Raw genomic sequence first — 25,054 nt, 5'->3', positions numbered from 1 at the left:
GCATATGGCTTATGTTTTACTGACAGCCTGACAAAGTAACTGGTTATCAGCAGCCGATCAGCCAGCAGATTTAGAGCTCTGTAGATTCCACCCTATCACATCCTAGAATCTTGCTACTCAAAGTGTGGTTCCGGGGCCAGAGCTCCTTACAAGTGTAGACTCTCAGATCTACCAAAGCGGAATCTTTATGCAAACAATCCCCAGAATTTCTCCAGATAATTGATCTGCACATGAAAGTCTGAGAAGGAGTGGCCTGAAACATACCATGGGGTAAAATGCAGAGAGGTATGAGTAGAAGGCTGGAGTGAAGGTCACAATGGGGAAACTGAATTGGTATTTTCAGATATTTGCCAGGTATCACTTATGATAATTAGACATCATTCAGAGTTGAGGATGGAATGTGCATTCCTGAAGTCCAGCCAAGCATAGATTTGCAGGCTGGAGGTAAGCGGAACAGTTCACCTTTCCCATGTCCTGAGCTGCTTGCCTTCAGACTTACTGCCCCACTCCGGTCTGGAAGCCCAGCCTGCAGCGGGAAATATTTGTTCTTTTCCACACCCTTGTATTCAAAGTGTGTTTGTGTGGTCACATGTATAGTTTAGTTCATGGGTCATCATCGTGAGGAAAATCAAGGGGGAATGAACATGACCAGGGATCCTGGATTCTGATGTTGGACTAGTGGAGGGGTGGCGTTGCCTCAGACTGGCTTGACCTATCTCCACAGGGAAGGGCAGCCTGTTCTCATCAGTGAGTCACGTTAGGTAGAGCTACCTCAAAATGCACGGGAGAAGGTTGCGGTGTGTGTGTGTGTGTGTGTGTGTGTGTGTACATGTTTTGTTGTGTTTCCCATATAGCTAAATGTTAGGTAGCAGTTGAATAACTTCTGGGGTAGCTGCTCAGCTCATCACTTCATGTTTTAAGAGAAGCTTCATGGCATACCAGGGATATATATGTCCGTACTACATGATCTCTTTTCTGACCAAGGCTGATTCAACCTTAACTTCTCTGGGGCAGTCAGACACCTCTCTCAGGGGAGGTGAGCCTTGGAAAGAGTACATAGTTATGGAAGGTATAAAAAAGAGCGAACCTAGAGAGGGAGCTCCAGGAAGGATCCCTGGAGAGTGGCAGCCGACCCGAGTTGGAGGGACAGTAGGAGTGTGCTGGATGTGGGGGCGTGGGGAGAGGTTCCCCAGGCAGCACAAGAGCAGGTGCAAAACCCTGCATTAGAAGGCAATACGGCATGTTGTCGGAGCTGAGAGTGTTCCAGCATCTCGGGAGCTGTGCGGGTGAAGAGGAGTGGGTGGGAACACAATGGCATGGGAGTAGTAGGTGGGGGCCACATCAAGGACTTCTTTAAAGCAGAAGGCTAGGGGGTGACTGGTCAGGTTTGTCCCAGAGTGAGGGAGAATTAGGAAGAAATAAGCAAAAAGGTAGGGTGGATTTTGCAACTTGGGGAAAAGATGAATGTAGAAGCCAAAGAGCAAACCTTTTAAAGATCAAGGCAAAACTGTGTGGTAACCCAAAGTACCGCTCACCTGGGGTGTTTACTGCTATGAACACACTTTAGAAAGGGGCAGAAAAGCTGAAATGCTCCCAGCTCCTAAAAGGCATAGAAATTGAGTTTCACGTGATAGAGTCTTCTACGTTAGCAAAATCACAACTATATGGGGTACGTGATTCTCCTTTTAAGTAAATTGGGAAGAAATTTTCCTTTACCAGGAGAGTCTCAACTTCATTCTCTAAGCAAAAGTCAAGGTTTGATCATCGTTTCAAGATGATTATTTATGGCTTAGCAGATAATCCCACTGTGCCCTTGGCTCTGGCATTGCCTTTGCTCTGTCTCTTGCTGTCTCCTGAATTTATTGATTTCATTAGAAGATAAGAGTGACAAGGACAGCTTATAGTACTTGGGAGAAATGCAAAACCATTAGCAGTCATTGTTGAAGTCAGAACATGCCCCGGTAAGCTCCTTAGGAGACCAGTGGCAGCCAACGATACAGGGATTGACCTGCCCGGGGTGCGTGTGTGTGTGTGTGTGAGCGTGTGTGAGCATGTGTGTGCGTGTGTGCAGGCCAAGCACCAGGTCTGCTGTGACGAGCTTGTATATGATAAGCCCTGACACTGAACTGACGGATACATGGGTATTGACACAAACAATTTTTTCCTTTTTCTTGCTTCCTAAATTTGAGGTTCTAGATCAAAATGCATCTGTGTTACTGGAGGGCTGCACTTGGGTGGGCAGGGGAGAAGGCTTTCGGAGCTTGGCATCTGCTAACTAGCTGGGGTCAGAGGGCATAAGGGGGGTGACCACCAGCCTCTCCCAAGGGGTCCACCCAGTGGGCAGCTTTGATGTGGCCTCTGAGAAGCTGCCTCTGGTCCCTGTCCCCTCAAGGCAGGAGCAGCTTCCAGGGGCTCAGTCTGGCCTGACCTTTCCTCAGGGGATGAGACGGGGGAGGGGACGGTCATGCTCAGTCTGAGGACATCCTTTAAACAAAGCAGAAGAGATTGTCGAGCGGCGAAGTGACCGGTGCTCGTGAAGGTTGGCGAGCCGGAAGGGAATTAATTCAGTTCCGCCTCCGTTCCTGTTTATTCTGCCTGGTGTTGGCAGTATTGCAGTTTGCACATACTTCACGTGGATGTTTCAAAGATCACGAGGTGCAGGGTCTTGAAATAATTGCTTGATGCAGATGTGCATCGGGGTTATGCTTGGGAGAAGGTGGGCAGCTGGTCACGTGCTGAGGGCAGGGCAAGTGGAAACAGGCTCCCAGAACAGCAAGCAAAGTTCCAGGCCTCAGGCAGAAGGTGAATGAGGGCCATCTCTAACAAAATACTGGAGCCTGTGTGCCTTAAACATTTATTTTTCATCGTTCTGGAGGCTAGGGAGTCGAGATTAAGGCACCGAGGGATTTGCTTGCTTCCAAGCTCAGGCACAGCCATCTTACCGTGTCCTCACCTGGTGGAAGGGGCAAAGGAGGACTCTGGGGTCTCTTCTATAAGGGCACTAATTCCATTCCACCCTCACTACTTAATCACCTCCAAGTACCCCACCTCCTAATTCCATCTCCTTGGACATTGGGCTTTCACATGAATTTGGGGGAGACACAAACCTCCAGTCCATAGCACATCCACGGAACCCTGGCTGGGGGCTCCCTGGCCAGCCTCCCCCCTCACCTGTCTGAGTGGGACTGGCTGAAACTCAAGAGGAAACCTCCACCCACAGCAGCACCAAGGGACCTAAACATCAGTGTGGAAGCTGAACCATGTGGCTGCCAACCCTGACCCATCGACGCGACCTTCAGGAATTGTCACTGTGAGCGCCGGTCTCGTCTGCCTTGAAATGGAATAATGCCATGCCTGCCTCTCTCACAGGGATTCTGAGAGCCAAGAAATGATATTTGCTAAAATGTACTGAAAAATCTCAAGTGCATTCCTAGCATGGGCGGACAGACTCATTGTGAGCCACATAAGAGCGGTTATACGGAGGTCTAGAATGTTCATCTCTCTTTATTATCTTTTGCGTTGTGAACCTTCTATTTGTGAGCTCTAGTGAATAAATGACTTCTGTAGGTAAAGTGAGTGTGAGTCAAATTTAAGGTAATCATTTTGAAGGTACTTTCAAGGAATTTGCCTCCCAGTAATTGAAACCAAAAGACTATTGTCGTCTTTGGTTTCAGATACAATAATTTATTACAGTCATGTTGCCGGAAAAGATCTAAGACATCCAGTTAAATTTGAATTTCAGATAAACAATGAATAGTTTTTTTTTTTAGCATGAATATGTCTCAAATATTGCATGGGACATACTTATACTGACTCATACTGAAAAATTATTTGTTGTTTAGCTGCAGTTCAGATATCACTCAGGATCCTGACTTTTCATTTGCTAAATCTGGCCACCCTATACTGGAGATATGGGGTTCTCACAGACATACAAGAATGAAATCTCATTCCCATATGAACTGCTTTTTAGCTTTTTTTTAAAAAAAAAACATAAATAGGTATCACTGAATTAGCATTGGCATGTTAGGTAATTTCTTTGAGTTTCTCATTCTTCATTTATAAAATGCAGAGAATAGTGCCTGACTTGGTTCTCAGGTCTGCCTGCTGATTAGAATCACCTGGGGGGCTGTTTATAGCTCCTGATACCCCAGCATCTTAGACCAATTACATCAGGATCTCGGTGTGGTGGAGCCCGGGGGGGTTACAGTAGAAAGCCCCACTCAGTTATTGCAATGAGGCAGCAAGGGTGAGAACCCCTAGCTCACACCTAGTGAGCTGTGGGGCCAAGTGCCCCAGTAGCTGCAGAGCACCTCACAGAGCTTCTGGCAGGGTGAGAATACCACAGGCAGTCCCTGAGTTGTGTTAGGAAGAAGGCTAGTGTGACTGGGTATTTACCCCAAAGATACAAAAGTAGGGATCTGAAAGGGTATGTGCACCCCGATGTTTATAGCAGCAATGTCCACAATAGCCAAACTGTGGAAAGAGCCAAGATGTCCATCGGCAGATGAATGGATAAAGAAGATGTATATATATACACACACACAATGGAATATTATGCAGCCATCAAAAGGAATGAGATCTTGCCACTTGCAAAGACATCGATGGAACTGGAGGGTGTTATGCTGAGCGAAATAAGTCAATCAGAGAAAGACATGTATCATATGACCTCACTGGTATGAGGAATTCTTAATCGCAGGAAACAAACTGAGGGTTGCTGGAGTGGGGGGTGGGGTGGGAGGGATGGGGTGACTGGGTGATAGACACTGGGGAGGGTATGTGCTCTGGTAAGCGCTGTGAATTGTGCAAGGCTATTGAATCTCAGATCTGTATCTCTGAAACAAATAATGCAATATATGTTAAGAAAAAAAGAAGAAGAAGAAGAAGAAGGTAGCAGGAGGGGAAGAATGAAGGGGGGGAAATCGGAGGGGTAGACGAACCATGAGAGACGATGGACTCTGAAAAACAAACTGAGGGTTCTAGAGGAGAGGGGGTGGGAGGATGGGTTAGCCTGGTGATGGGTATTGAGGAGGGCGCGTTCTGCATGGAGCACTGTGTGTTATGCACAAACAGTGAATCATGGAACACTACATCTAAAACTAATGATGTAATGTATGGGCATTAACATAAGAATAAAAAAAATAAATAAAAAATAAAAATAAATAAAAAAAAAAGGAAGAAGGCTAGTGTGGAAGAGGAAGGAGAAGAAAGGATAACAGGTAGGGTGACAGGCTGTGCCGTGGCAGAGTTTCAAAAGCATGTGGCCTGTGTGGGATTTTATGGGCCCTTGTGTATGGATCTATGTGGCTGGGACACAGTTTGGGGAGGACAGCAAGAAATCCGAAGAAGACGGGCTAAAGCCAGGTTAGGGAGGCTATGGGTCATAGCCAGGAGTTTGCGCTCCATTTTGTGGGCCTTGGGGAGCCATTTCCAATGCTCTCGCTCCTGAAGGGAAGAGTGTTCATGGAAGCCCATGTGTGCATCTCATACGGGCCAGGTGGGATCCGTGGGAGGTACTGTCCACCTAGGAGGAATCTTTTTTTTTTTTTTAAAGATTTTATTTATAACAATGAATCATGGAACACTTCATCTAAAACTAATGATGTAATGTATGGGGATTAACATAAGAATAAAAAAAATTAAAAAAAAAGATTTTATTTATTTATTTATTTATTTATTTATGTATTTAAGAGAGAATGAGAGACAGAGAGCATGAGAGGGAGGAAGGTCAGAGGGAGAAGCAGACTCCCCACCGAGCAGGGAGCCCGATGCGGGACTCGATCCCAGAACTCCAGGATCATGACCTGAGCCGAAGGCAGTCACTTAACCAACTGAGCCACCCAGGCGCCCCCACCTAGGAGGAATCTTATCTGTCTTGCTCAGTGTTGTATTTTCAGTGCCAGGAACTATGTCTGGTGCATAGTAGGAACTCAGCAATGGTGTTGATTGAAGGAGTAAATGGAAAAAACAAAAGAAAAGCTCCACAGAGGCAGCATGGCATGGCAGGACCGGTGGCGATGTGAAGGCAGAGGTCTCCAGTCTGATGCTGACCTCGGGCGCCACTGGACAAGCCATGGCCCCTTCTTGGCCCCTGTTTCTTGTCTCTTGAACAGAGGGCATGATCTTCAAGCTCTAAATTTGAGAACTAAATTTTCCTGGTCCCGAGTAATTTGACCTACCCATTGATATGTTGGTCCTTGGTGAAAACTCCCTTTGAGAGTGTTGGTGTTTCTGTGATTTCTGGAAGTCGGGCCCCCAGACTGCAGAGTCGTGCAGCTCACCAGGGCTATTGGAGGAAACTCAGCCTACCCATGGGCCAGGTATCCCCACGTCAGGGGCTGGACCAGAGTCTTGAGAGTTAGTTTCAGGGTTGTACGTATAAGCAGTGTAATGGTGGAGAGAGGTCCAAGGCATATGTTGGGCAGCCCAGGGGCTCCCGGATGGGAAGGACAACCAGCCGGTTCTCATCTCAGCTCCTGTAACTCAGCACTGTGGCTCTAGGCAACTCACTTCATCTGTTTGCATTTTAGTTCCCTTAGTCGTAAAATGAGGAGTTTAGATGAAGTCGACTCTGTAGAACATTCTCAGCTTTCAACTGCTCTGATTCCATAGTGTGCTCTTGGGTTTCTTTTATCTTTACCTCCATGTGCCTTTGTTTCTCAAGATCCAGGCCCCGTGACACCGTTCCTTCCCTGTGCCTTCAGAGACCTGTGTCGAAAAGCTGACTCTGCACCTCTGTGTGCTTCTGAGCCTTTTGCACATAAAGAAGGGAAAGCTGGATAGTTTTCTTTCCCCCTTCTTCTTTAACAGATATTTTTAGCTTTTCTAAAAGCTTCTCACTTTGAGCCTTAAAAAGAAATAAGAACCTCTTCCAAAAATGCAAATGCTCTGGCAAGAAGCAAGAGGGGTGTTTTCAATCTTCCCAGAACAATTGTTTTTCTCTTCCATTGACATTTGTGGGGTGCAGGGGTGAAGGTGAGGCCTGCGGAGGGGAAGGACGGAGGGTGTTGTGACAACCAGAGTGATTCCGTGGCCAGCACAGGAGCTTTCCTGGGGACTGCCCTATAGCATGTGAGCTATGGGCTCGCTTTCCCTAGTCAGGCATTATTTCAGCTTGCTCCGGACCACTTTGGGGTGGGATAGTGGATGAATGTCTCAAGTCCCGACAGAGCCATGAGGTGAAGTGGAGGTTCTTTCTCCCCACCAGCCCCCAGCCTCACGCAGACTTTGGAAGTCAGTAAGAGCTGCTGGTGGTGCTCAGAGATGCATCCCCACCCCAAGGGAGAAGTGACAGGGGCGAGTTCCAGCTGGCTTAGTTTGCGACCCCAGCTCTGAATTTTTCTACTTTGGAGGCTGGTTGGTTGAGGTCTTGTCTCTGGTGGCATCACAACCTCCTCTGTCCCTGCACAGCACCTGGTTCGCACCATGGAAGAACACCTGCAGAGGAAGGAATGGAGAGTCAGTCATGTCCCTGCCTGCTTCCCAGGAGGAGGACGAGGAGAGGGGAAGAGGACTGCCAGGCTCAGGGGTCACGGTGCTAGGCACCTGTGCATCTATTATTCCACTGACTCTTTACAACGATCTCATAATTGTGTCTAATTCATCGTTTTGATTCCCTGGCATCTAGCTCATAGTAGCTGCTCGCTATCTGTTCAGTTGTCTGAATTAACACTTTTTTTTCATTTATGTCTTTCAGAGCTAATTCAAAGTTTGACTATATTCAGAAATAATGATTTGGCCCACAGTCTTGTTGAAAAGCAACAATTTTGTTCTGTGTATGTCAAACTCATGGGACATTGGTGAATACAGGCTCTTTAAGGGGCCATTTAGTATACTCTAGCTTGGAATTACTGTGCAGAAGATGATTATATTGACACAACCATCTGAAAACGAGAGACAACACCCTTCAGCCCTCACACTCAGTCACACTTCCCAGATGTTAGCGATAGAAGGGAACTAGGCAATGTGGGCAATGTTGTATACCACAGCTCCCAGAAGCACAGCTCAGCTTGCTTGTAACTGGACCACAGGCTTGGGGAAGGTCCATGTCCAGAGAATCAGGAGTCCATCAGGAAAGAGACATAAGAATGTAGACCTTCCGCTGGTTTTCTTAGAGAGAATGAGCTCTGCTATTTCCAACCGAGGAAACACACGGCTCTGGAAGGAAGGTGATAACTCAGCTATTCATTTTGTCTTGGCTTCTTGGTGGCCGGGGCCAGAGTTCACATTACTTCCCCTCTGCTCTCTGCTCTGTCCACCATGATACACCTCCAACCTGATGGTGACTTGAATTAATGGTGTTTAATTGGCCCTCTGGACATTACTGACTTATTTACTCTGAGAAGATAGAAGCTCTGAGAAGATAGAAATGAACCCAGTCATCTCTACATATCAAATATGAGTTGAGCCAACTCTCCCTTGATAATTTTGAGGCATAATGGAGAGGCTATAATCACGCTGGTGACACATGGATCTTTGGTTTCTGTTGGTAGCACCACCATCACGTTGAATAACTGTAAGGGGAAAGGAGCCATGAGAAGGAACACAGCCACACTCAGACCATGATTCCTTTTCTTTTTAAAGTATTTTTTCATAATACCACCAAGTAGTGTTCTAAATATTGACATGTTCAGAAGATGAACACTGGCTAGCAGAAGAGAGAGATGGAATGAGCATAATTAACAGAATTAGAGATAATTTAATGCTTGTGGAGCGGTTACTGTACTCAGACTTGTGTGCATTAGCTTGTTGAATTCTCTCTTGGACCCGAGGGCTGAGCTGCAGTATACCCATTTATAGGTAAGGAAACAGAGGCCCAGAAAGATTGAGTAACTTGCTCAAGATCATGAAATTAGTGTCAGACTCAGAATTTGAATCTAGCTCAAGCTGACACCAGTCTGATCTCATTCCACTACTAGAGAGAAAGCTCTAGCATCCCCATAGGCCCTCACTTTGAGCAGGTAGGTTAACCTTAGCTTAACCTTAGGGCTGGACACTTTGGGGTCCAGGAAATATAAAGCATTATCTTTATTGTGACCTACTTGAAGGAGGCTATATTTATATGAAACATTCAGTAATAGCTCAGACAGTCATCTTAAATTAAATGCTAATTTTTTCATCCCAGCCAATAGGTTCAGAGAGGTTCATGTTGCTGAGGGTGAGTTGGGTCAGAGGGATTTGACCCCTTCTTGTTTGTGTAATTAGGGTCCAGAGCTGGACACGTGGGTGGTAGAAAGTGATCTTTCTAAATGGGTAGTGAGACCAAAGGAAGAAAGGAAGAGGTGGGTAAAAAAGGACTTTTATTAAAAAAAGGCCCCCACCTTGATTCAGCATCCTCTATGTGCCGGCTCTTTGGAAGGCAGGTGGGGAGAAATGAGAAAATTCCATTTGTCATAGTTCAGTGTGTGTCTACAGCGCTGCACTCCTTTACCTGTAGATGAAAAAAGAAGATCTTCAGGCAAGAGGTATTCTGAGTCCTCCTTTAGCCCCTGCAAACACTCAGTACCTGGCAACCACCCTGAAAGGACACCTTCCTTTGATGGTTGTCATCATAGCATCATTATTCCCGTGGAGCAGGAGTCAAAGCCACATTACCATGCCATTACATTGCACCCACGAGAATTGAGGGGAGTCAGATATCTCGTTTTCTTCCTATAATTATTTAGATTTTTATCACTTTTGTTTTTTTTTATTTTTTAAAAGATTTTATTTACTATTTGAGAGAGAGCAAGTGAGAGGGGGAGAGAGAGAGAGAGAGAGAGAGAGAGCATGAGCGGGGTGAGGGGCAGAGGGAGAGGGAGAAGCAGGCTTCCCGCTGAGTGGGGAGCCCAATGAGGGGCTCGATCCCAGGACTCCGGGATCATGACCTGAGCTGAAGGCAGACGCTTAACTGACTGAGCCACCCTGGCACCCGATTTTTATCACTTTTAATAGTAGTATGCACAATTTTTTGATTATTTGTAACTATCAGAAAATATGTTCTGAACAAAGGATCCTATACACATATAATTGTTTATTTATAATCTATTTGCTATCCCATTTTGTTAATATATGGTGCCTTTAAAACATATGCCAAAAAAAGAAGTCTTAAATTAACAAGACACATAGAAGTCCTAGAAATCTCTTCCTGAGCCTCAGTGAACCTCCATGTGCACCTTAGGAGGACAGGGGTTTCAGCTGAAGCTCCTGGAATAATGTCTTTCAACATGGCAAAACTGCTGTAGGTAGGGGTGTCCTAGGGCTACCATAACAAAATACGACAGACCAAAGTAGCAGAAATGTATTTTCTCAGAGTTCTGGTGGCTGGAGTCTGAGATCCAGGCGTCAGCGGAGTCGGTTCCTTCCGAGGGATCTGACGGGGAATCCCCTCCAGCCTCCCTCCTGCCATCAGGTGGTTCGCTGGCGGTCCTTGGTGGTCCTTGGCTTGTGGAACATCACCCTGATTTTTCCTTCGTCTTCACGTGGCGCTCTCCCTTGGTGCATCTTTGTCCCTGTCCCCTTTTTATAAGGACTCTGTCATATTGGATTAGGACCCACCCTAATAACCTCATTTTAAATTGATGACTTTTGTAAAGATCCTACTTCCAAATAGGGTCACATTCTGAGGTACTGGGGGTTAGGACTCCCACATATCTTTGGGGGGAACACAATTCCATCTGTTATACCTTGTAAACTTATACTTGTTTTAAGCAGTTAAGTTGTGCCTGAAAGAATTGTATTCATAAATAAGTGTCAGTAGTGGGAGGCGGCTGGGTGGCTTAGTCGGTTCAGCATCTGACTCTTGGTTTTGGCTCATGTCATGATCTCAGGGTTGTGAGATTGAGCCTCGTGTCAGGCTCCATGCTCAGCACAGAGTTTGCTTCAGATTCTCTCTCCCTCTGCTTCTGTCTGCTCATGCTCTCTCTCTCTCTCAAAAAAAGAAATAAAATCTTTAAAAAAAAATGTCAATTGAGGCATGACTTATAAACTGGTCTCAGTGAGTTTATAAGTCACTCACTTATAAACCACCCCCCCAGCTTTTTTCCAGTGAAAACTGATCAGTTCTTCCTCTACCCATCTCCAGAAAGTTTCTTTAACCTTTCTCTAGTTCATATTTATTCCATCTTGTATAAAGGCTGCCAATGACTGATTCTCCCACAAAATTGAACTCTTATCAGAGAAGAAATATTTTCATTGACATTTTTGTTCACTTGCTTTAATAACAACCTCCTATCTTTCCACTTGCCAGTAGCAAACATCTCTTTTTACAATCTTATACATGGTAGGTGATCAATAAATACATCTTGAATTACATTGACCTTTTTGTGAAGTGTAGAATTCTTTTCTAAAGTTACAACTTCCTGATCAATTATCTTTGTGCAAATCTTTGAAATTCATCTACTGTCTTAGGGTCAGTATGCAACCTCTCCCCTTTGCCCGTCGTCATTTCCCCCACAGCTTTTCAAGGAGAATGGAAAGCATTTGCTAGTACGTGTTTAGGCTCACAGAACTTTACTTAATTAAGCAGAACTTGGCTAACATCTGGGGTGGAGACACGTTTTCCCCACAGAAAATTGCCTTGTTCGCTCCGGATGAGTCATGTCCCTAAGTCTTGGCCCGGGAGTGGGTGTTCAAGGGAATTGTGTCCCAGCCTCCAAAGACCATGAAATGCTCTTTCTGTAAGTGGCAGAATTTTTGGATGATGCAGAAACACCTGCGTTTCCCTCCAGCTTTGGAGGAAGTTATATTTTTCCTGAGTGTCATGGAGACTTTTAATTGAAATGTTCAGAGTTCCTGCTTATCTGCTGGCATGGCTACAAGACAGAGAGGGAATATATGATTAGTACCTGTGCCTTATTTTTGGTGTTATTACTTATTTTAGCTTCATTAAATAATTCTAGTTCCTGCCTTAGAAGAGGCTATTTTTCTAGCTTACTTTTGACTGGCTATTTTGCTTTACATCAGCATTTAATCAACGCTAGTAGATGTCTGTTACTACCTATATTGCCAATGTTAAGTGAGGAAAATCAATGGTTTTCAATCCATTTCATGTCACCCATCAGTGGGATTCACCACATAATTTCATCACCCAAAGTCATATTGTTCCCTTTGAGAACAAATCAGACAAGAGGCCCTTCTGATCAATGTCCTTGGAGTGTGGGGATTACCTCTGACCTTTGGACTCTGAAATAATTTGCCCTAGAGGGTTGACCAAGAAAAGTTACTCTCCATTTTTGACCAACATAGCTTTTCCATGGGCAGTGTGTAGCAGTGTGAGAGAGCCACTTGGATTTTCTTTTCTTTTTCAGTGAAATGGGCATGAATGGCATTTTTCTCCTTTCCAGAAAATGACTTGTTGATAACTGGTTGAAATATTTTTTTACCTGTAAGTAAACTTTGAGACAACAAGATAAGGATGTAGCAAAGTGCTTGACATACAGTAACCCACATTTTGGGTACATTTATTTTGTGCCAGATACTTTAGAATCATCTTATTAATCCTTAAAATGAGTTTGCTTTTTTTTTTTAAATTTCATAAATAAGGAAAGTAGGGTACCCAGGAATCAGAAGCCAGGGATGAACAAATCTAGAACTCTTGCTATTTGCTCTGTTTTAGCGCCCACAGGCTTTCAGCAGATTTTGCTCTTCTCTGACCATTTCAAAAGTTTAGGAGTTTGCCCACCACACTGGACTTTCAAAAAGGACTGTGTCTAATGTAAATAAAGATTGCCGGCCTGCCCTGGGGCACAATGCTCATCTCTGTGATGTCCTACTACATGTCGGAGCACTTGCTTCACACGATGACATAAGGGAAATATTCCATTTCCCTTCAACAAATGACCTTTTACTAGTTTGAAAGAGCAGCTTACATACCAGTGATTCAGTATCGAAAAGCAGAATTATTTGTTTTTGAGAAGGCTCACCACCCACCTGCATGTTCCCTTCCGCTAAACCCCCTCCCTCAGACTTCAAGACAGCAAGTTGCAGGGGATAAAACATAAGGCCCTTGTTAATTGCAAATTAATAGTGCCAGGAATACATACAGATGGCACCTGAAGTCAATTGCTGACAGCGTCATACTCTGGTTATGTTTTTCTTTCCTGCAACACAACTGTGTGCTGAGCAAAGGCAGAGTGGTCTTAGATTCTTAGTTAGTTCTGAGTTTCTGAAGGATGAAATCCATGTCCTTACCACTGTTCTTATCTCACATTCAGTGGTTTTTGCTTTTATTTACTCATTAATTTGAACCAGTTCCAGGCTTTGGTGGTTCAGAGGATACAGGTGTGACTCTGGACAAACATTCTGTATATATTAAACTATATTTGCTAAACTAGTAAATATTTTGCTGTGTTCATTTTTTTCCCCTTGTTCTCAAGCAATCAATTTTGAACCTCCAGTGTTGTAACACATCCATAGGGAACATTTGTGCTTTAGCTGGCACTTAGATTAAATTAATCAAATAATCTTTTCTTTCTTTCAAGGCTGACATTTCAGTAAAAATTTTAAAGGTTGCATGCCAACTGCCAAAGTCAATTAAGTAAAGGCGAAACCCAACATTTGTAAGAGGGAGTGATCATTGTCTGAGGCTGGATGACTTGGGTGAAATAAACCATCTTCCCGACTTCCTGAACATTTTAAAACTCTGACTTTGAACTAATTGTATATTTGAATAGTTACTCAGAAAATAAAGCATGATCTGGGATTTTGATAAAACCTTGAGTTTCATGTTTTAGGACAAGTATCAGCACCATTTGTGATACCATGACAGACCTCAGCTAGCCAACTGGACCCTAGCCCAGCCTGAGCTTCTTAAATATCCATCCATCTTCCCAGTGTTTGTGATGAATCCTTAAAGAGAAGAAGAGCAAGGTCAGATGGAGGTCTATCTGGCTATAAAATTTTAGATCTGGAGGAACAATTGAAATATCCTATCATGGTAACCCCCCTTTTTTGGGGGGGAGCAGAAGTCCCTGCTCGGCACCCCTATGATTATGTTTCATGAACACACACCAGCCTGGGAATGGGCACATGTGCTGTGGAGTGGTGTGACTCAGATCACAGCCAACCTGAGAGCCTTGGGACCCATGAGCCTACTGGAGGGCCCCAGTTGTGGCTGGAAGCAACAAAACTAGCCGAAGGAATTGGCAGCATGTTTGAAATCTGAAGACTGCCAAAGCTTGGCTCCCACTTAGCAGCACCGAGTGAACCAATTCATGCCCACCTCTCAGTATGTTAAAAATGGAACCAGTAATGATCACCCATGGCTGTTCATTGCATGTTTCACTCCTGTAATTAAAAGTGTGACCCAAACTCTGAATAGTAGCAGGAACACAAGTTTCAATTCTGGGCTTTTCTCCAGCCGGGTGCCCCCTGAAATGTCCTTTCCACATGTCACCTCCTCCAAGTCCCCTTTCCAATGTGTCTCTCATTTCGCTGTGTGGGTGTATCCTACCCACCCCTCCATGCTCTGGAGAGCTTATGGCCACCTCCCCAAGAACTGATGGTATTGGTGGGAATCTCAGTCCTAGGCTTGGGTCCACAGAAGGCATTTGTGGGCAGAGAGCCTTTTGGCCCACTTTGCCTCATACCATTTGGATAACCACCACCTGCACCATGACTAGACACAGAGCTTGCCTCTGTGAGAGATACACTAGGAGAGAACAGGCAGGGGATCTGGGAAACACCGTGGTGGATGTGGGCGGGAGGGGTTGGAGCATGGCTGCCCACACCTGATAAAGCAGCTACCTGCTCTGTCTTCTTGTTCAGAGGGTTCAGAGAGCTTGCTCTTAGTCCCACGTTGCTCTTGCAGGACACTGATGAGGGAGGAGCCCTCCTGGGATTCATACCTATGGAAAGGAGGAGATAAGAGTGAGACTGGGCAAAGGGAGAAGTTGAATTGAGACGTGGGCCCCATGAAGGCTCCAGATGAGCCCATGGAGAGTGTTGGACTTGGGCTGGACCTTCAGAGAAGTCTGGGGTTCCCAGCATAGGCAGGGGTGGTGTTAATGGGTTGTTGGAGGCAGGCTGCCCTGGGAAGGAGGTGTGAATGTGGGTGAGGCACACTGTTAGTCAGCACCGCACATACTACATGTGGTGCTTAGCCTCCACGCCTCACCCCAATACTCAAGTGCCTTCTAGGGGTCTTACCAAGTGGAATTTGGTCAGAACTACCTGGACAGGGGCTCCTGGGTGGCTCAGTCGTTAAGCGTCTGCCTTCGGCTCAGGTCATGGTCCCAGGGTCCTGGGATCGAGCCCCATATTGGGCTCCCCACTCCGCGGGAAGCCTGCCTCTTCCTCTCCCACTCCCCCTGCTTGTGTTCCTGCTCGTGCTCTCTCTCTCTCTGTGTCAAATAAATAAATAAAATCTTAAAAAAAAAAAAAAAGAACTACCTGGACATTTGCTATGTGGATAATTATGGCAACTGTTGAAGACCTTTATTTTTTAAATAAGTAGGAACTATAGCCCCTGACATCCCAGACCAGTGTGTGTGTGTGTGTGTGTGTGTGTGTGCGCGTGTGCGTGCACGTGTGCAAACTGGCCAGGGAAGGTGGAGGAATCTTTGCTCAAAGACAAGATGGAACATAAATGCCGAAAGGAGATATGAGTAGTCCTGTGGGGTTTTACTGAAGGAAGGAGAGATCACATCCAGTTGTGGACAATCAGAAAAAATCCTAGATGTCATGCATAGAACTATTGAATCATTATATTGTACCCCTGAGCTGATATAACACTGTGTGTTAATTATACTTCAATTTTAAAAAAAGAAAGAAAAAAGAAAAAAAGAAAAAATTCTGGGAGCAGGCAGTCTCAGGCATTTGGAGTTGCTATGTAGGGTGGGCAGGAATTAGATGGGAAAGGCCAAGTCAACGGTATCCCAAACAGAAGGATGGTCCATGCAAAGGCACAGATATTGGAGCATATGAAACATGTTTGAGGCAGCATGTGGTGGGCAGGGGCATTGGATTGAGGGACGGCCAATAGCTTACTTTGGCCAAATGATAAGGTTAGAAGGTAATAAGGCAGGGGTACGGCAGTCCATCAGTTTCCTACCCCCACCCAAACCACTCCCTGCTGGCCCCCAATTCTAAATTGAAATGTATCGAAAGACTATTTTATTGGTACCGTACCAGGCACAAGGGGGATGCTCAGTAAATACCTGATGATTTCACTCAATTGGGGTCTTTTAATACCTTTCTCTAAATCACACAAAAAGCAGAAATATCTGTTCTCTTGCTTCCTCACAGCCGGTGGAGGCTCTTCTTGATTCCACCTTCTTCCAGCGCGTGGATAAGGATTAAAGCATCCTCTGCTGAATCCCATAGCTCTCTGTAAAGGGAATCTGAAGTAAAGTTGCAGGTTCACACACATGGAAGAAGTAAACATCTTCAGTTTCTTCCAAGCTCTGCAAGGAGAGATTGCACATGAGCCTGAGACCTCCAGCCCCCAGCTGTGTGATCCCGGACTAGCCCTTCACCCTCAGAGTCTGGTTTCCCGGCTGTCACATTAAAGACAGTATTACCTCCTGCACAGCATTGTTGTGCAAAGTAACTGAGAAAATGTGTGCTCCTGTAGAAGTGACTGCTGAAATGCAAGTTCAACTTAGGAGCACAAATGCCAGTAATGAAGATGCCTCCTGGAGGGTATCAGTCCCTGGGGATCACATTCCTCCAGAAGACAAGGAGGGAGCCTGTGGGCCATCAAATAATAAGGTCAGCTAATGTTTAAATTCTGTTACAGTGTCTAGCTGACAAAATGATTGGACATTGGTGATTTTCACGTGCTCTTGATAGTCTGTCTGGAGCCAGGCAGGGGCTAATCAGCAGGTCGGCCAGCAGCCAGCCAGCAGGGAAACCTAGAGTTGATGAGATCCAGGTACTCAGAGGAGGGATGCTTTGGTCTCTAGAGAGGTCTGCCCCCGGGCAGTGTTGAGCTGCGACCTCATGTTCACCTCTGTTCCTTCTACCCCAACTTCTCCACCCTGCACTCTGGGCTTCGAGAGAGAAGAAGTGCTATAGCCCTTTGGTACACAGATACAAAGCTGGAATCAGTATAGAGTACCATACACAATGTTTAAGAAGGATATAAATAAGGGGGTCCCTACATGCTCCTCCATCACTATGCCTGGCACAGAAGCCCTCCATAAATATGTAGCCATCGAACGAGTGTGTTTAGAGTTGGGGGGACGGTGTTTGGGCAGGAATGATCAGGGAAGGCTTTTTGGAGAAGATGGGAGCCTGCACAGTGCAGAGAGCTGGAGGGAACCTGGCGATGGGACAGGGAAGCCACGGGAGCAGGACTAGCTCCACAGACTAGAGAGCTCCACGTGGGAGATGGACGTGGGGCACATCTTACATTCGGTTTAAGCCTTTGGAGGATTCCCCAGGCAGCCAGGCAGGGCTCCACAAAGATGGGGGAGGAGTATTTGCTTGCAGAAGGCTGTTCTGTGAGTGGCGTGCTTACTGGCTTAGAGTCAAGAAAGCCCAGGAGAATCTGCAGTAGAGTCCTGGTCTGTGGTATGTACTGCCGGAGGTGGGGCGCCTGCAACATGGCGTGGGGAGGTAGTCCAGAATTACCCTGGCATTACGCTCTGTTTTCTCCGGTGGACTCTCCGACCCGCTGGATTCAGAAGCACCAGGGGCTGCACCCTCTCTTCATGCTGTCACTCTTTAAACAGATTTGATTTGATATTTTCACCTTTGGGGAGAGAGCGACTAGCCAACACCTCCCAGGGTCTATTCTCCTCTTCTCTGGAAGGCTTGGTGCCAAGAGGACCGCCTGATTAGCTTGCTCCCAGTTTACAAAAGGCCTTTGTTGAATGCTGGCAGGTCATTTAATGGCTTTGTCTTCATTTTCACCATCCACAAAGCCAAGCTGATCATACCTGCCTCCTAGGATTGGTGTGGGGTCAACGTGATCATTGATGTGAAAGTGTTGTTAGCCTGGTCAGGAAGAACAGCTTCTCAGGCAACAAAAGGATTCTTTACTTTGAAGATACTTTCCTGTTTGGTTCTTTTGAATGCTCTTTGAAATGAATCCTGCCCTTTCAATGGCAACTCAAGGTGGCTTGGAATGAACCTGAAAGTGGGATCCTTTCAGGTCCTTGTGTGTCATTGAAGGTTTGAAGGTAGTCAGGGTATGAAGGAACCTTAGGAGAGGATTGTGTTGCAGAGATGAGCAAAGTACAGAGGAGGAGGAAGAGGAGAGGCAGAGGGGGGAGGGGAGGGGGAAGGGAAGGGGGGGATAGGAGGGGGAGGGGGGCAGGAAGAGGAGAGAAATCTATCGGATTTATTATCTTTTACTGTGGGCACCTGGAACTGCAGTAAGGGTATCCATTGATTCAGGAAAGCTCATAGAACTAGTGTCGTGAATTCAAACAATTGACAAGTATGTTTACGTGTCCAATAGTTATAGTGAAAGATATTTAAGAAGTGCTTTCAAATGCATGAAATTATTTTTGTTGTTATCACACTTTGATCCTTTCGACAGCTCTTTGGGGCTGATATTATTGGGGTCCTTCTTTAACATCCTTTTTAAAAAATTGGGGTGCAGAAAGGATGCTCAAGAGGTGGATCCCATCCACCCTCTTTCTTTATCTCCACATCAATATTGCCAGGTCCTTGTCCAGGTCCACCGAGAGCTTATTTAGCAAGAGGGGGTGCCCGGCACCAATGAAAACATAACCGTTGGGCCCTTAGATCTGAAAGAGGGACGCGGAAGATGCAGGAACACGCATCAGCAGTGACAGTACCAGTCTGACCGCCTGGCAGCCCATGGAGGGCTTGCAGGGAGCTTTACACGGCTGAACAACCCTGTAGAGCGGATACTTGCACTACCCCAATTTTTAGATTTGAAAGTGGAGGGTGAGGAAGGGAGAGCATCCAGCCGATTAGCAAATGGCAAGCGGACTGGATTTGTTGCACAGGGAGTTGGCCTGCTGGGCCCCTGCACAGGCTTCTCTGTCTACAGCCTCTGGAGTGACTGAGTCACAGGTCCAGGGGGCAGTGGCCCTGAGGTCAGAGAGGAGACACGGGTAGGGTGGGGGTGGGGGAGTCCTTTTTCCCTCCTTCCTGTTCCCGGTGCATAAACGGATTCTGGAATAGGATGCGGTGGTGGTACTGAAAAGACTAGAAACTCCATTCCTCTCTCTCCCTCCCCCACCAGCACTGCCTGGCTTTCTCAGAGCCTTTGCCTTTCTTTTCTGCAGTATGATGGAGGGACACTCAGCATTGGGGTCTTTCCTCCGCATACAAGCAGGTGTAGTGTCCAGACCTGGAAATCCACTGCACCCCTGGACGGAACCAGTGGAGTGAGTGGCCCAGAGCTGTTAGCCCAGAGAATGCACAACCTTCAAACACTCCCGAATGACATTCCTCTGCACCCAGTGCCCTAAAATCCCTTTTGAGAGGAGAGCCCTGAACATAATACAATTGCATTCCAGAACGTCCTGGAATTTCCTCCAATCCGATAGAGAATAATTATGCTGTTAAGGCTGCAATTCAGCTGCTGATAAGGCAGCCCCCTGTGGCTGGTCAGGTAGTCTTTTTTCCCACAAGTTATATAAAATTTGAACAATCCTAAGAGCACTAGCTACACGGACTGCTTTAAGCCTGGCAAGTGGAGTGATAAATCCTTAGTATGCATCAAGTTCAGTTTTGTCCTTACTGCCTTTCAACAATCAAATTAAGCTTGGAAGGGTTTTTTCCTCACTGTGGGGAGGAAAAAGTGCCATTGAAAAAAATCATCTCACTGGCAAATTAACAGATAAGGGTCTACCCTGCTGACACAATGCCAAGCAGAGGTAAAATTCAATCTATTACAGCAAAGCCATTTTTCCTAAAATCGGGGAAATTAATGTACATCGGAATAGAAGGACAGTTTCTCCCCCTTGATGTGCTTTTTGACTTTGAGATCTAAAACCAAAATTAAAACTGGCACTTGTTTGTAACTGACAACCCTATTCTCCTTTAGATTATACCCTATTTATTAAATTTTTATGAGAATTTATAAAGATCCCCAAGGAATAAAAGTTATGTTCATGATGGCAGAGCAGAAGTCAGGGCCTATTTCTAAATAGCATATTCAGCATATTAATTGTTGCTTAGATAACAGTCCTATCTCTTCGGGGCCTCTGTTTGGGTTTAACACCAGAACCGGCAAATTAATATAGTCATTATCCAGCCAAAAGCTGTATCACTTACCAGTTCATTATCGTTCAAATCAAAATTCATGCTTTTCTAGATCTCCCTAGGGTTACTAGATAGCGAAGGTTATCATTCTGCAAAATAATCTCTCCTGGTTCTTACTCCACTGTGTGAAGAGAAACAGCCAATCACATTACATTAATTTTCATATTAATAGATCCTGTGCAGAGGCTCCGTGTTTTTCGTTCTACCCAGCCACCCTCTTCTCTCACTGCACGGGACCTGATTTCTCACTCTTCCCAAATCTCAATTCAGGGTCAGGTAAATGACTCAGCTTCATTTTTCCATCAACATACCAAGCTATGTCCTAATTTTGAGATTATTGCTTCTCAAGAATGGATACGATCTTGCAAACTTGGGTGCTGCGGGAAGGAGTCTCTGGGGTGGGCACAGGTCTCAGCAATGCCTCTGGCCTCTACACGGTGCACGTGAGTGATCTGTAGACAGTCAGAGATCAGGGGGCTCTACCAGACCCTAAATTCCAGTTTTTTACTGATCAGTCCATTTTCATCCAAGCCCAGGTTTCCATGCCATGTAACTGATTTTACTCTACTTCTTCTATTTAGCTTTCATGGATTTTGATTAACCAACATATTATCTGAACAAATGATGGTTGCAAACTTGAGGTCAAAATCTGAATCTTTTTTTTTCTCTAGAGTTATGAACAGGGATAGGAGAGGGATTTCTTCATTTCCAAGTGGATTATACTCTATCTGAATTGCTGAGCAACAGCCGTTTTTCTTCCTTCTTGCTAGCGGTTGCCACCTCCGTTTGTACCTGACGCCCAGAGGAAGTTTGGAGAAACACGAATGTGGAAGGATACAGAGTCGAATCATAAACAACACATGCTACAGATGGAGCATTTTTCCCTAGAATTTTTCAGCAGCCTGAGGAACAGTATGATCATTTCTCTCCTACTGCCCAGTAAGAGGCAGTCCTGGAAGGTTCCAGAGAAGGTGCTGCTGGCTCCATACGTAGATACTGCATCTGATTTGTGTTTTGGGGACAGAATCTTAACACCTTTCTGAAGCCGCCATGTGGTTTTCTTAGCTGTGAACACAGGATGCTCAGATGCTTCGTTTAATCAGGACTCCTTGTTCTAGGACACCACCTACATTTCCACATGTGACTTTACTGCATGCTTTATTTTCTTCTGATTGAATTGAATCATCAATGTGTTCCCAGAGACCTCTCAACATTGCTTTGGTTTCAGAATCCACGCAAAGAGCGTTTGTTTCTTGTTCAGACAATCCATGATTTCCTTCATTACTTTTATAGTAAAACTTTTATATCAAACACTGTGCATTGTATGAGTTCTTTCTCTAGAAAGACAATGGTATGAAGACCCTTTCTGTAAAAGTTATTCCAGGGCATGATATGCTGTCATGGACCATGAAAATGCCATCCCCTGCGGACAAGTTATAATGACTTACATCAGTCTAAATTGAATCGTTTTCAAATTTATTCAAATGGCAAAACTTCTTTTTAAGATGAAACAAGATGCAAGTCAGCAACACGAGTTGGCGCCAATGTACGAGGCTCCAGCTGATCTTCTCTGTGAGTGAAAATATTTGTAACTTCTCATAGCTTACTGCCCCAAGTTACAAGACGTGAAATCTTCCTTGGGTTTCTCACTGCTGTGGTCTCTGATGTTTAGTTCAGGGAGGCTGCTGGCCTGTGTGGGGTAAGAGCTCGCTGAGGAGGAGTTCATACTGATGCCTGCCTCTGGTTCCCACAGCAACTCCAGGCTGTTGGAGCCCAGCCAAACACATTTTTCTGCTATATGTCTTGTTATAAAGAAGTATCCTCTTCAGAGATCTGCTCTGATGGGCACTATTATTTTTATTTACATGTGGAATGAAAATCTACTAAAAGAAGGTCCAGCAAGATGCATATGGTATTGGTAAAAATGTAGATCTGGACTAAATTCATTTTAAAATTGAATTGGATGTTTTCTTTATGGACTGGCCTGGAATGTGCTGTATTGAATCACTTATTTCTAAAAGTGTTTGTTCTCATTTTAGTGGGGATGGAAGCAGGGGCCCCATGCAGGGTCAGCGAACGGTGTGGGCTGTGGGGTTTTGTGCATGAGAAGGGACACACAAGAGTTGCAAGAGTGGACACAAGGCCTTTTTCTCCTTTGGTGCTGCCAGTGTTCCAGAATCAGATCAGACAAACGGATACTGTTTTTCTCTTTCCCTTTCTTTTTGAGAAAAAGGGAGAGGTCATAGCCCATAGTTTTATGCAAACGGATTCTTTACCGACATCACACACTAGCTGCGTTAGCCTGGGACTTAGTTTCTTCAACCCTTCAATGGGGGATTATATAACAATTAGGCCTCACAGGTTGCCGTAAAGCTGATAGATGTAAAAAGTTTAGAATGGTGCCTGGTACATAGCACTAAATACATGCTAACTGCCATACTGCTCTGAGTACTAATCATCATTACTAATAATCATACCTAAACTACTTTCTGGAGGCTTTAGGTATTTTCAACAGAAAGCTGTAGGAATTCATGACTCCACATGCCTCTTGAGTCAGGCTGCTTCCATTCCTTCCTTACGGGCTCTGTAATTTGGGGCAACCTACTTAAACTCTGTCAACCTCAGCTTCTCCACCCGTAAGTGAGGGTAATGAGAGCTTCTGCCTCATAGGGTTGTTGGAGCATTCAATGAATTAGCGTATCATGTGCTACGTCAACATTATTTCATCCACATTGGAGGCACTTGTCTTTCCCAGTCTTCCTGTAGCTCTTACTGCCATTCACTCCAGGGGTAACGTAGGGGGTCTTTGTGGCAAGCACGTGGCCTCCGTCATTTCACACCAATTCTGACCGTGCTCTGTACCTTTACGTTTACCTGAGATTTTGTAAACTGGACTGAAGCTAAGGTAGGATGAAAACCTGCGCATATTTCTTAAGCATTAATGAACTATATAGATGACTATTGTTCCTATCATAGTCACGTTCAGCCTTCTGAATTTGAGAGTGACCATTGGCTTCTTTTGGTTTATCATCATGGCTAACTATCCCCCCAAATTCAACATAGCGATATGCTTCTACTGTAAAGATGCCTAGGAGTTAAGAGTTGCAACCCCTGGGAGAAAAGCGGAAGATGTAAGATAACTGGTCCAAGGGTAGAGTTTTGGGTAAAATTGATCCACATTGGTCATTTACTCAACAGTGTTGCATATGAGCAATGTTCCTTGGTGCCTTTGGTTGCCTTGATTAGAAAGACTGCAAATGACAGTTCTCAGAGTCATTCATATGCCTCCTAACCTTTTTGTAAAGGCAAGAGACTTAGGAGAGACCTGGCATGGGGCACAATGTAGGCTCTCGTTAATATTTGTTGCATAAACATCTCATAATCTACTCAGAATTTTGTTTCTGAGGATTCATTTCATAAGACACAGCACAACTTTCAGGATATATCTGAATCCCTGTTACAATAAGCTTGGTGCTTCTCACTTCTCTCTCCCCATCTCCTTTATTTAAAAATAGGTACACTGAAGCATTGGAATCTCTGACCAAGAAAGCAAATGGACTGGATTCTATTCCTGGCTCCGCCGCCCTTCTCTTGCCTCCTGGCAGTTCCACTTGACCTTTCTTGGCTTCCCATCCCCTAAGGAAGATGCCTGCTGTGTACAGACCCCACGGGGGTGTTGGGAGGATTTCAGGAGTGAATACAACTATCGTGGGCTATAATATGATGCTGCCAACTACTTTGAGGCCCTGGGATGAAAGATGCTGTGTAAAGAGCATTGTTATTGCATTTTGTTAAAAATATGGATCAAAGGCTGGCTGTACAGTAAGTGCTAAATGTTAATTATTGTTATAATATCATAACAAAGCAGATGCCAGAATGCTAGATCCCACGAGAAAACCTATTATAATAAGCCAGTGTGAAATGTACATATTACAAAGATATTTGGCAAGGAGGCAGATTTGGTTTTGAAATCTCAATGAACAATTAAGCAGAATAAAAAAATAACTTCTAATGCTATGAAAAATATAAGTGTCTTGACAAGTCTTTAACATAAAAATAAGAACCTGCCTTTTCCCCATAGAAAAGAGGCAGCGTTATTGCTTTTTTCCCTCTCTGAGCCGAAGATATATTTGTGGCATCCTTGAATGCAGGAAAAAAAGCAATATTCTTCCTTATAATGACCCTTAAAATATCTCTTTACAACAGAGATGAATTGGGGAAAAATTCTCTAAGTTTATAATAGAATAAACCTAATTTTTTTAAACTTCAAATGAGTTCATGTTCTACTGCCTGTTTATCTTTCCTCCTCTAAATTCATTGTCTATTTGAAGGCATTAGCAAATGGACTTTTGCAAGCATTCATAAATGCTAGGAGTTTCTCTTAGCTCAAGCTTTTCACCTATTTTCAGATCTAGGAAGCAGAGTACATCATGTAATATCAGCTAGGAAAAGGAGGAGGAGGGGGAGGGAAGGCATAGAAAGATGGATTTAGAGAGAGAGCCCTGCCCTAAAAAAACCAAGGTCAAGAGAAAATAATTTCCATGTCCTTGTGTTTTTAAGAATGGATTATGTGTGAACTCACCTAGCATACTTAGCATGCTCAATCTTTTTTGGGGGGAACATTGTGAGAAATGAATAACCAACTCTCAGGGGGAAAGTAAAAGCATGTATTTGCAAGGGGATATGTTCTATCTTTGGGGAAGAAAGAGAGCAAGCAGGAGGACTGCACATCCCAGAACAAACTTACAGGAGAATAAGTACCCTCAGCTTATAGTATTATGGCCAGACTATAATTACCCTGGTCAAGCTCCATGTTTATCTGCCCTGACACCCAGCAACATACCTGATATTAATTCATTCAACATTAACTTTATTTTTTTCCTTTTAACAT

Source organism: Mirounga leonina, unplaced genomic scaffold (assembly GCF_011800145.1).
Source record: "Mirounga leonina isolate KUSES-001 unplaced genomic scaffold, KU_Mleo_1.0 Mir_117, whole genome shotgun sequence".
Lineage (NCBI taxonomy): Eukaryota > Metazoa > Chordata > Mammalia > Carnivora > Phocidae > Mirounga > Mirounga leonina.
Note: the sequence above shows the minus strand (reverse complement) of the source record.